Source organism: Mobula birostris, chromosome 12 (genome assembly GCF_030028105.1).
Source record: "Mobula birostris isolate sMobBir1 chromosome 12, sMobBir1.hap1, whole genome shotgun sequence".
Classification (NCBI taxonomy): Eukaryota; Metazoa; Chordata; class Chondrichthyes; order Myliobatiformes; family Myliobatidae; genus Mobula; species Mobula birostris.
In genome coordinates, this window is record NC_092381.1 from 71,819,243 (window position 1) to 71,831,438 (window position 12,196).

Consider the following 12,196-nt stretch of genomic DNA (forward strand, 5'->3'; position numbering starts at 1 on the left):
CAAGATACTTAAGCACAAGTCCAGGGAAATTATGTTGCAACCCAATTTGCTGATTGACTCAGTAACTACACCACCATAAGCATCTACTCAAAAATAATGACAACATTTTTAATGATACAATTGAAAAAATACATTTATATTAAGTTCCTCATGATCTCGGACCTTTGTTATTCTATATGCCACCAAAATATTCTGCTATTTTTAGAATTTTAAAAAAATCTTCACTTATGTAACTACACACATATCATCGCAAAGGAATGGAGTAGAATAGTTTAACAGCATCACTCATCAGTAATGGATCCTTTCTGATGTACAGAAAAGAAGAAAACTCTCAGCTTTCATTATTCACTAATAGGTCTCTCCACACATTCCTCTGTATTCACTAACAGCTCCCATCACACATGTTGTTCTTTTCACCAACAGCTGTCATTGCACACATTTTTCTTTATTCACCAACAGATCTTGCTGCATAGCTGCTCTTTTCTTCCACCTTTAGCTCCAATGCTGTTAATATTGTATCCATAAGTAAACTGGATTTACTGAGGTACCTCACATTCCAACTTCATTTTGAACTAAGAACACTGGGAGTTGCATTATTAAGAGGAAAATTAAGTTGAAACTTCAAATTTGGAAAGTCTTGAAATGAAAACATGCAAGGCTGAATTCATATGATTCTTCACAATATTGTTACAAATTAATTTTAAAACCTTAGTTACTTACAATATTGTGAAACATGGTTAATTTGTGCAACAGGACATTTCACAAAGGATTGGTGAAATAACTGAATGTGGCGGTGTTGTGAGTGGGATAAATATTGGCCTGAGCCACAAAGCTCCTGGTAATATGGTAGCTTATTGAAAAATATGGAAAGAAAAGTATTAGTGCGCGATGGGAAAAAGTTTTACATGTGAATTTCAATTGTATACAACCGAGTGACTGAAATGCAAAAGAAATGGAACTTCAAAAGCTGATAATATGCACATATTTACTGGCTGGGACTAACTTAAATTGGTTGGGTGACCTTAAAGGGAGATGGAAAGTAGAAAATAGAAAAATACAAAATCTTTGTATGCATGTCTGCATCTTCAATATTTTAGGCTTACCTATTATTGGTATAAAGTTATTTAACAGATGCAAGTTACATAGACAAGGCATAGTCAGTCACACAAAGACGTTTTGACAAGGTACAGTTAAAAGGATGCAAACCAATAAATGCACTGGGAATTTAGATCCAATGGTTCAAAAACTGAGCTTTGACTATTTCACTCAAAGCTATCCTTTCTTTTGGATAACACTTATTTAGACTGACCTTGATCCCGAAACTAATATAGGAAGAACAAATACTGACATTAAACAAAGGAACAATAGAACACCATTGCTCCCCCCAAACCCTACGTTCAGTTAACCCAGTTAAGACCCTGCCTGCTGTAAATATATATTTTTAAACAATTTACGTTACTGTTTAAGTCACTGTCCATTCTAGAGACTTGTTGAATGTGTTTCCATTTTTATAGTTGGGCCCATTGGATTAACAGGACAAATTCTGATATCACATGGAATTTCTGGATTGTTTTTAAAAACGGTTTTATGATGATTAATTTTCTAATTCTCTTTGATTTTGTGCAAAACGCTTTCAACTTGTTTAAAATAAAAACAACCCCTACGTAATTGAAGTATGATGTTGAGGCAGTTTAAATGACAGCACTGACTCTGCAGCATGGGTCAAATGGTCACTTGTGTATCTTCTCGGAGAGGTTTCGCTACAATTTAAGACTGAAGGCGAACCAGTTGATAACCACACACATTGCGCAGCAAATCGTATTTCAGCGGTCGGAGACAATTGTAAAGCGCGCCCACAAGCTTTGTAATACACTATCGGCAATGTTCTACTGACAGAACATTTTATCTAGCTTTCTTGTGCTAACATTTCGTCTAGGTCACGGATTTCTTCAAAGACGAACCCTTGCAGGTTTTGCTCTCGCTAATTTGGTACAAGGTCTGGCTGGACCGAACCGAACTCAGGAAAATAGAGTTTGGCCATAAAGGGAATAGAAAGAGTACCGGATAGGAGGAGGAGGAAGAGGAGGAGGAGGAGGAGGAGGTGGTGGTGGAGAAAGAAGAGCAGATGCCGCGGCGCTGACTCCGGCTTTGCCTTCCACGCAGGCCAAGCTTCAAGAGTAAGAACTGGAGGTGAAGCCTGGACACATTCCTCCACCTAACCTTGGGACAGACTGCAACACCATGATCAACAAAGCCCGCCGGTGCAGCCGATATTCTGTAACAATGCTGCTCGGACATTTTGCAGTGACCCCCTGCTGCTTTGCAACCTCTCGGCCGCCGCCGCCCCCAGTTTTTCACCCCGACATGTGAGAACGACGAGAAAGGCCGCCTCTACTGTTCCTCCCTTCTGAGTACTTACACTCGGCCCTGGGAACTGAGGATGCAAGCCGGCCTTTTACACGCTCACGCCCGGGTCTTCATAAACTCCCCCCAAGCTTGATTTATCTCCAAAACTGAAGCTCGATGACAGATTCCCGATCCCACCTAAAACAAACTAAGGCGGCGCACCGAAGAAAAGCGCCAAGGACCATTCAGCAGCCAGGAGCTACTCAATCAAGCTGAGTGACAGGCGTCGCAACCACTCAGAGGCAGGAAGCTGTGTAGGAGGCGGACGCAATTGCGTGTCAATCATGGTGAGCTAACCAATGAAGAGGGCGAATGAGACGGCCTTCGGAGGGGGAGGCCGTCACTCATCCGTCGCACTCACGATGACTCGGCATCAATCAAGGAACTATTTTTGTCATACGGTACGAAAAGACAGAATGGGTGCCACGCATCAGACTTGAACAAAGGGCTTCTACTTTATTAGCTGCCGGGCATTTAAACTAGGTGATTACTTTTAACTAAACAATGACACGTCAGCAAATTGCTATTTGGACTTTCAGGAACTGAAAGCATATGAACTCTACCGTGTTAGTAACTCAAGTTAGAAACTAGTTTGTTGAGATTTTTAAATAATCAAGCTTTCATGCAATAAAATACGTTAGCACTAAAGTTCCCCAGCTTCATAAGTCTGAATCATAATATCATAACCATTTTAATACCATATTTTTTCCGGATCCAATTGTGTATAAAAGCAGACCATCGAAATCAGAGTTTGAAATTTGACGTTTTTATGGATTCTGAAAACAAACTGTAAAACATTATTACTGAAAGAATCGTCTTTTCTATATTAGGACAAAAAGAACAACTCAGCTTATCTTTACATAGATCTTCTAATGTTAACAAAATGATTTAAGGTGCACTGCAACCAATTTTTATTAGTTGAATGCACAGACACTAATGGTAAAGCTACTAAATTTGAGAATGATCAATCAACCAGAATTATTGGATTTACAAGGCTGTGGGAGAATATAGATGAAGGAAAAGTCAGATAATGGAGATGGTTTGAAAACTAGCGACAGAATTTTACAATTGCAACTGTGGCAGGAATCTATAGTTTGTCAGAAGAGCAGAGAGATGGTTTGACAGGACACAGTATTAGGATTTTGGATGGTCAAAGACTGGTGGTAGATGTGGGAGAATAGTTTTGAATGGGCTGGGGTCATCAAACCTCATGATGGTGAAGGTGTAGGATGATGGCTTCAGCAAATAATTAGTTTTAGTAGAGTGCCAAATACATGGGTTATCCTGGGTATGGTGTAAATACATGGGTCAAAACTTGTTTTGTGGTCAGATTTGATGCCAGGACAATGATCTATTTGGTTCTGCTCCAGATCGTTTTCAGGGTCGGAATTTTCAGCCACAGAATGGATTTTGTTGCAGAAACCAAAAACCTTACAGAATGACAGGTTCAATTGTGATCTTAGGTGCTCTCTGAAGGGAGTTTGCACATTCTCCCTACCTGGGTTGCCTTCCACATCCAAAAGATTTTTGTTGCATGGAGCACCAACACACCACAGCAAATTCCTAATGCATGTAAATATATATGGGGAATAAAGTTTGATAAAATTGATCCTTGATGTACAGGGTGGTTGCTTAATAGGCTGCTGCAAATTGGCCCTAGTGTGTAGGATAGTGGTGGAATCTGGAGGGGAGTTAATGATAATATGGGGAAAATAAAAAATTGATTAATTTATGACAAGTGTAAATGGGTGCTTAATGATCAGCGTGAACTCGTGTGCCAAAGGGCCAGGATTTATACAACTCGCTAACAGCCTTAGTCAGGAGAAGCAGAGAAGAGATAAGCTATAGGATTGGATCAGATCAAGTTAGTGGCTTCAATTTTGGAAGCAAAGAAATTCACAATGTCTTCATATGCAGCATCAGAGGTGAACAGCTTGAGGGAGGAGACTCAGAACTGGGGATGACTGTCAAAACTTATAAAAAAAATAAATATTCAGGATTAAATAGTGTTGGCCTGAAAACATTGAAATTACTTATCCAATATCTGTTGAAGCACAATGCGGTAATACAGTAAATCTGGTGGATAACCCCTCCATCATGATTTATGGTAATTTGTCTTTTTGAAATATTAGAGTAGATTCCATTTTAAATTTACATTCAAAACAGCTGGATAAGTAGCTGTTAACGTCATGATTGAGGTAAATATAATTGAGCAAACCTTAGAACAATGATGGGGTGATCAGTGGAACAAAGTAAACACAACATACTCTGCAGATGCTGGGGTCAAAGCAACATGCTGGAGGAACTCAGCAGGTCGGGCAGCATCCGTGCAAACAAACAATCAACGTTTCAGGCTGAGACCCTTCGTCAGGACTGAAGAGGGAGGGGGCAAGGCCCTATAAAGAAGGTGGGAGGAGGGTGGGAAGGAGAAGGCAGGTAGGTGCCAGATGAAATCCAGTAAGGGGAAAGATCAAGGGGTGGAGGAGGGCAAGCAGGGAGGTGATAGGCAGGAAAGGTGAAGAAGGAATAGGGGAAAGCACAATGGGTAGTAGAAGGAGGTGGAACCAAGAGGGAGGTGATAGACAGCTGGAGGAGGGGGCAGAGTGAAACTGGGATGGGGGAGGAGAAACACCTCATGTACCGTCTGGGTAGTCTCCAGCCTCTGGGCATGAACATTGAATTCTCCAACTTCTGATAATTCCCTCCCCCTCCCTTCCCCCATCCCAGTTTCACTCTGCCCCCTCCTCCAGCTGCCTATCACCTCCCTCATGGTTCCACCTCATTCTACTACCCATTGTGCTTTCCCCTATTCCTTCTTCACCTTTCCTGCCTATCCCTCCCTTCTTCCCCTCCCCCACCCCTTTATCTTTCCCCTTACTGGTTTTTCACCTGGAACCTACCAGCCTTCTCCTTCCCACCCTCCTCCCACCTTCTTTATAGGGCCTCTGCCCCCTTCCTCTTCAGTCCTGACGAAGGGTTCCGTCCCGAAACGTCGACTGTTCATTTCCATGGATGCTGCCCGACCCTGCTGAGTTCCGCCAGCATGTTGTGAGTGTTGTGGTGGAACAAAGTGATCGGAGTTGTCAATAAGAATTAAAACAGTGCTGGAGATATTCAACAGGTTAAACAACATCTGTGTAGAAAGGAAAGAGTTAAGGTTTCAGGTCACTGACGTTCATCAGAACTCAGTGTTCAAAGTTGTAGGCTTTCAAGCTAGGGAAGAAGTGGAGAGAACAAAAGGGATGTCTGTGGAAGGGTGGAGAACAAAGGTGTAAAATCTGAAACAATATTAGTTATAAACTAAAAACAATAACACCCACAAGTTCTTTTTTTTATCCACTCTGGTCAATGTTTCTCTCAGCAGCCTTAATTTGAATATTTGTTTAATTTATTTTTCCTATGCAGACAAATTCACAACTTTTAAATTTGAGAACATCTCCTCACTACAAGGTCATTAATTCAGTTGGCTGCAGGATGATATCACTCTGCTATTTTTGAAAATATTAGAAGTAGAGAATCCCAGGATCTAAATTAGTCCCATTGTTTCCTGACAGAGGTACAGTAATTTGACATAAAATGTTTGACACATTTTCAAATAGAACTGAAATTCTCATAACTATATATACTATGTGAGCAGTTAGTAAGAGGGTATTAATGAGTTCTGAGGGTTCCAGTTCTACTTGAACATGCAGTGAACATGGTATTGAGATCAGGGCTCTCTGGTGGCCATACCATCTGAGACCATTTAAAAACTCTGTGTGTGTTATGTGCAGTATTGTGCAAAGGTCTCGGGCACCCTAGATTTTTATACGGTTTCAGATGGTATGGCCTGGACAGGGCCCTGATTAGATTAGATTAGATTTGATTAGGTGCAATCTGGGTCATATTACGATCGAGGAACGTGTTTTTAGACCGGATATTGAACTCTCTACTGTTGGACTTCGGCCACATTCCACCGAGATTCAACACTGGGCGGCACGGGAGGTCGTTGCTGCCTGTGACCATCGAACGTGCAGCTCCTCCCGTGGAGGGTCAGACACCCTGAGCCAATAGACTGGTCCTGGACTTTATTTCATCTGGCATAGTTTGCATTTTGTTGTTTGATTGTTTGTGGTTTTTCTATTGCTATATTTATGCTCTATTCTTGGTTGGTGCGGCTGTAACGAAACCCAATTTCCCTCGGGATCAATAAAGTATATCTATCTATCTATAGATTATGAGGACACGCAGTCCTCTTTTATTGTCATTTAGTAATGCATGCATTAAGAAATGGTACAATATTCCTCCGGTGTGATATCACAGAAACACTGGACAGACCAAGACTGAAAAACTAACAAAAACCACATAATTATGACATATAGTTACAACAGTGCAACAATACCATAACTTGATGAAGAACAGGCCATGGCACAGTAAAAAGTTCAAAGTCTCTCGAAAGTCCCACATCTCACACAGACGGGAGAAGGAAGAAAACTCCCCCTGCCATACCCGACCACAGTCCGACTCTGAGTCATCCAAAAACTTCGAGCTCCGATCAGCCCTCCGACACTGAGTACTGAGCACCATCTCTGCTGAACGCTTCAACCTCAGCCTCGGTCACCAGCAGCAGGCAAAGCCGGGGATTTTGGCGTCTTCCCTCCGGAGATTCTCGATCGCACAGTAGCAGCGGCAGCGAACCGGGCATTTCAGAAATTTCTTGAGATGTTCCTCTGTGCCTTCTCACATCTGTCTCCATCAAATCAGAATTGTGCATGGCATCCTACTTACAAATACGATATCATTTCACCGGAGAGCTGCGCGCGCTGCGTCTCAACATCATCAAGGTTGTCTGGGATTACCTGGATAGACAGAAGCAAGCGAGGCAGCCAAAATCTGCAGAACTGTGGCATGTTCTCCAAGATGCTAGGGACAACCTAACAGCCAATTTTTGTATTGAACTGCACGGCTGTGTACCTGAGAGAATTGATACAGTTTTAGGGGAAATGGTGGTCACACCAGATATGGAATGGAATAAGTTTTTTTTACTACTTATTGCTCTTTACAGCATTTTTTGGTACTTAGAAACTTTTCATTTCATTATTTTTGAAAGCATCCTCACTTTACCGAAATTTTTTACGTGTGCCTATGACTTTTGCACATTACAGACACGTATATAGACATATATGCAGAAAGGAGGTGGAAAATGGCCGGCAACATCATGAAGGATCCCCTGCACCCTGTGCATGGCCTGTGTGTCCCACTTCCATCAGGGAGGAGACTACGTAGCATTCACATCAAGACTACCAGCCTCAAAACAATTACTTCCCCCAAGCAGTAAGGCTGGTCATCACCTACCCACTAACCCACCCACCACCCCCCATACCCCACCACCACTACTTTATCATCACCTGGCAGAGTCCAGAGTCACCTTCTGTACGGACACTCTGTACCTAACATTAATTTATGTACATATAATCAATCTATGTATATAGGTCATCTTATGTATTTATATTTACTGTGCTCTTTTTTATAAATGTATTATTTATTGTAGTGTGTTTTTTGTATGCTGCATCAGATCTGGAGATAGAGTGATTTCATTCATCTTTACACTTATGCACTGTAAATGACATTAAACAATCTTGAATCTTGAATCATGGACCACATGAAACAGACTTGCCGTTTTTCTGGCTGAATTGTGGAAGCCTCATCTCTGCTCCTACCTCAGCCCCACCTCAACTGAAATTCTGATATGGGTTATAGATTACATTGACCAATAGTAACAGTTTTTACAACCTCAAAGTACTTTAGAAGCGTTGCCAATTTTGTACTTCAGGAAGTGTGGCAATGTATTTGCACAATACAAGGTTTCACAAGACATTATCTAATGGAGTGTCATTGGTCTGTGGGATAAATACTATCCAGGACATTAGGAGAATTAAAGTATTTCTCAAATGGTACTATGGAATCTTTTTTCCCACCTGAGGTCTCAGACAAAGGCATAGTTTAACATTGCTTGGTAAAGGTGTCCACACGGTTCACCCTCAATGCTCTGATAAAATGTCAGCCTGGATATTGCACTCTACTTGAAGTGGTGATTGAACTCACATGATTTTTAAAATATTTTACTAGACCAATGCTGATACTCGTGGACTGATTTGTATCTTCTTTGCTGCCACCCCCCTCAATTACCCAATTTTCACAAATTACATTTTAAAAGTCTCATAATTTGCCTGAACAGAGAAGGCTGTCGTCAAGAGCTTTATATATTAGTATACACCCTCCTGGTGAAATTTATTCCAAAGGTTGTATAGCCTTTGTGTGTACTGCAATGAGACCAGCAAGTCATTGAAATGACTATTATAACTTAGCAAAATATAAAAAACTGTCTGTGTCATAGAAAGAATGGGACCAACTATGATACCTGTCTTTTCTGAAAAGCAGAAACTTCAAATTTAGTATTCAGATTATCTTATCGAACAGTCACTTATGCTGTCACTACAAACACATGAAAGATCATCAACCTCAATGATAACATTCTGAAAAAATGCTGCTGGCTTATTGTGTGTTTCTACCAGTTTTTAGTTTCAAATCAGGCGTTCAGCATTCCTATTTCCAGATGTGCCAAATAAAGTGCGTGGAAAGGGCTGCCGGTGGCGGTGGCGGAGGCAGGAACAACAGGGTCTTTTAAGGGACTCCTGGATGGCTACATGGAGCTTAGAAAAATGGAGGGCTATGGGTAAAGCCTAGGTAGTTGTAAGGTAGGGACATGTTCAACACAGCTTCATGGGCCGAAGGGCCTGTATTGTGCTGTAGGTTTTCTATGTTTCTATGATTCTAAAGATTTCTTCATAAAAGATACTTAATGTTTTACAATAGGTTATCACCAACTATTCCTGCTTTCTTTGACAGAAGTTGTATTTATAAAGCTACATTATTAGAATTCAGTAGGGAGAGGGACTTATAGCCAGGCACAGAATTTCAATAATCCTTGGACTAGGTAACACTGAGTTCACATTAAGGATTGAGGCTCTATCCAAGATAAACAACCTTATCAAACCAATCCTTCCTGTTATTGAAAGAAAACAATTGGTTACCTTAATTTGCATGAACATACTTGAAATTTTATATTTATAACAACGGAAATAGAAGCCACAATAGGCCATTCACTCCTATGTCTGCATAACTGTTCACTAAAATCTTCAGTGATATTTTACCTGCCCCATTTTCCTACACAAAACTCATATTCCCTTATTTTCTTACTCTTTCATATTGAAGAAACAGTAAACAGGCTCTTCAGCCCAAATGGTCCATGCTGACTACAACCCAGTTGTCCACAGTTGTCCCATAACTTTTCGAGACCCCTCCCCTACATGTACCTATCCAAATGCAATTGTGCACACCTTGACCACTTCCTCCGGCAGTTCAGTCCAACTACTCACTGCCCTCTATGTAAAGAAGTTACCCCTCAGGTTTCCTTTTGAATCTCTCCCCTCTTGTATCTGTGTTCTCTAGTATTGGCTCCCCAACCCACCTTATCCATATCCTTCTACAAGATCACCCCTCATTTTTCTCACCTCCTCATAGCTCAGGCCCTCTGGTCCAGACAGCAACCTTGTAAACCTCTTCTGCACCAGCTTGAATCTTTGCGACAACAGAGTGAGTGAAATTACACAACACTCCAAGCACAGCCTCATCAACAACTTATATATCTGCAACATAATGCCTCTACTCCTAAACTTAATGTCCTGACTGATGAAAGCCAGCATTCCAGCACCCTGTCTACTTGTGTGGCAGTTTTCAGCAAACTATGTATTTGTACCCACAGGTTCTTCTGTTCCATAACACTCATCAATGCCCTATCATTCGCTTTTTAAGTCCTACTCAGGTTAGGACTTGTCCAAAATGCATTACCTCATGCTTATCTAAGTTGAAATCCATTTGACATTCCTCAGCCCATCTCCCTAACTGATCAAGATCTCTTTGCAATTGAATGTAATCTATTTCACAATTAACAAGATGCCTTAATTTAGAATGATCATCAAACTTGCTAATAACAAGTAACAAGAGGTCTCAACACTCACCCATAGGGGATCCCACTACTCACAGGCTTCCAGTCATAGAATCAATCATTAACTTTCACCCTCTGCTACCTATCATTGAACCAATTTCAAAGTTCAAAGTGAATTTATTATCAAAGTACATATACGTCACCATCCAAAACCCTGAGATTCATTTTCTTGTAGTATACTCAATAAATCTATAGAATAATAACTCTTACAGAATCAATGAAGGACTGCCCAACTTGGACGTTCAACCAGAGTGCAGAAAACAAGCTGTGCAAATACAGAAGAATTAATTAATTAATTAATTAATTAATAAGCAAGCAAGCAATAAATTATCAAGAACATGATTGAACCCATTGGTTGTGGGAACATTTCAATGATGGGGCAAGTGGGTTGAGTGAAGTTATCCCCTTTGGTTCAAGAGCCTGATGGTTGCGGGGTAATAACTGTTCCTGAACTTGGTGCTATGAGTCCTGGGGCTTCTTATCTTCTTCCTGATGGCAGCACACGAAGAGAGCATATCCTGGGTGGTGGGGGTCCCTGACGACAGATGCTGCTTTCTTGTGACAGTGTTTCATGCAGATAGGCTCAATAATTGAGAGGGCTTTAACTGTGATGGTCTGGGCCATTCCCACAACTTTTTGTAGAATTTTCCATTGAAGGGCATTGGTGTCTCCATATCAGGCTGTGATGCTGCCAGTCCATATAACTCCACTGTTCACCTATGGAAGTTTGTCGAAGTTTTAGATGTCATGCCAAATCATCACAACTCTTAAGGAAGTGGAGGTGCTGCTGTGCTAACTCCCCTTGAATCCATACAACAAATCTTCCAGATCAGCTTGCCATGTTGGACCTTGTCAAAAGCCTTGCTGTATCTGTATATACAACATCCACTGCCCTACCTTCAATAATCCGTTTGGGTTATCTCTTCAAAAAGCACAAAAAGATTCATAAGACATGATCTCCCATGTACAACACCATGCTGACTCTTGCTGATCAGGCCTTGACTATCCAAATGATGATAGGTCGAGTTCCTCTAAATCCCTCCAGTAGCTTCCCTCCAACTGAAGTCATGCTCACTGGCCAGTTCTTGCTACCTTTCTTGAACAATGGAATAACATTAGTCACCCTTCAGTCTTCAGGAACTTCACCAGTGGCCAATGATAAGGCAAACTATCTCTAAATGGGTCTCTGCAATTTCCTCCCTAGTTCAGGGGTGCACTTGGTCAGGCCCTGGTGATTTGGCCACCTTAATACACTTGAAGACTGCAAATACCTCCTTCCTCATTACCTATATGAATATGATCCAAGACCTCACAACTTATTACCCTTATTTTCTTTGGCATCCATGATATTCTTCTTAGTAAACCCCAAGGAGAAATAGACATTAAAAACCACAGTCATCTCCTGCTGCTCTATACGTAGGCAACCCTGATGGTCTCTAAGTGGACCTAATCTCTCCTTGTTCACCTTTTTACTGTTAATATTACTGAAGAACCTCTTTGGATTATCTTCAACCCTGCCTGCTAAACCCATCTCATATCATATCTTTGCCCTCCTGATTTCCCTCTTAAGACTGGTTTTAAAAACTTTATACTCATTGAGGGATTCAGTCATATCCTATTATCTAAATGCAATGTATGCTTCCTTCTTTTTCTTTACTATAGCCTCAATACCTCTCATCAGCCAGGGTTCCCTAAAATCTATCAATCCCTTTAATATACTGGGCCCTAAACTTCCACAGCTCC

General features: G+C 41.1%; 1 protein-coding gene across 1 annotated transcript in view; it reads right to left on the reverse strand.

Annotated features, from left to right (window-relative positions):
• The window catches only part of keap1b (kelch-like ECH-associated protein 1b), a 37,212-nt gene extending 34,589 nt beyond the window's left edge, over window positions 1-2,623 (reverse strand). The window contains exon 1 of the mRNA XM_072274085.1: window positions 2,420-2,623. The gene's annotated coding sequence lies outside the window, so the exon portion shown is untranslated. The remainder of the gene's footprint in view (window positions 1-2,419) is intronic.
• Window positions 2,624-12,196: the final 9,573 nt, after the last annotated feature.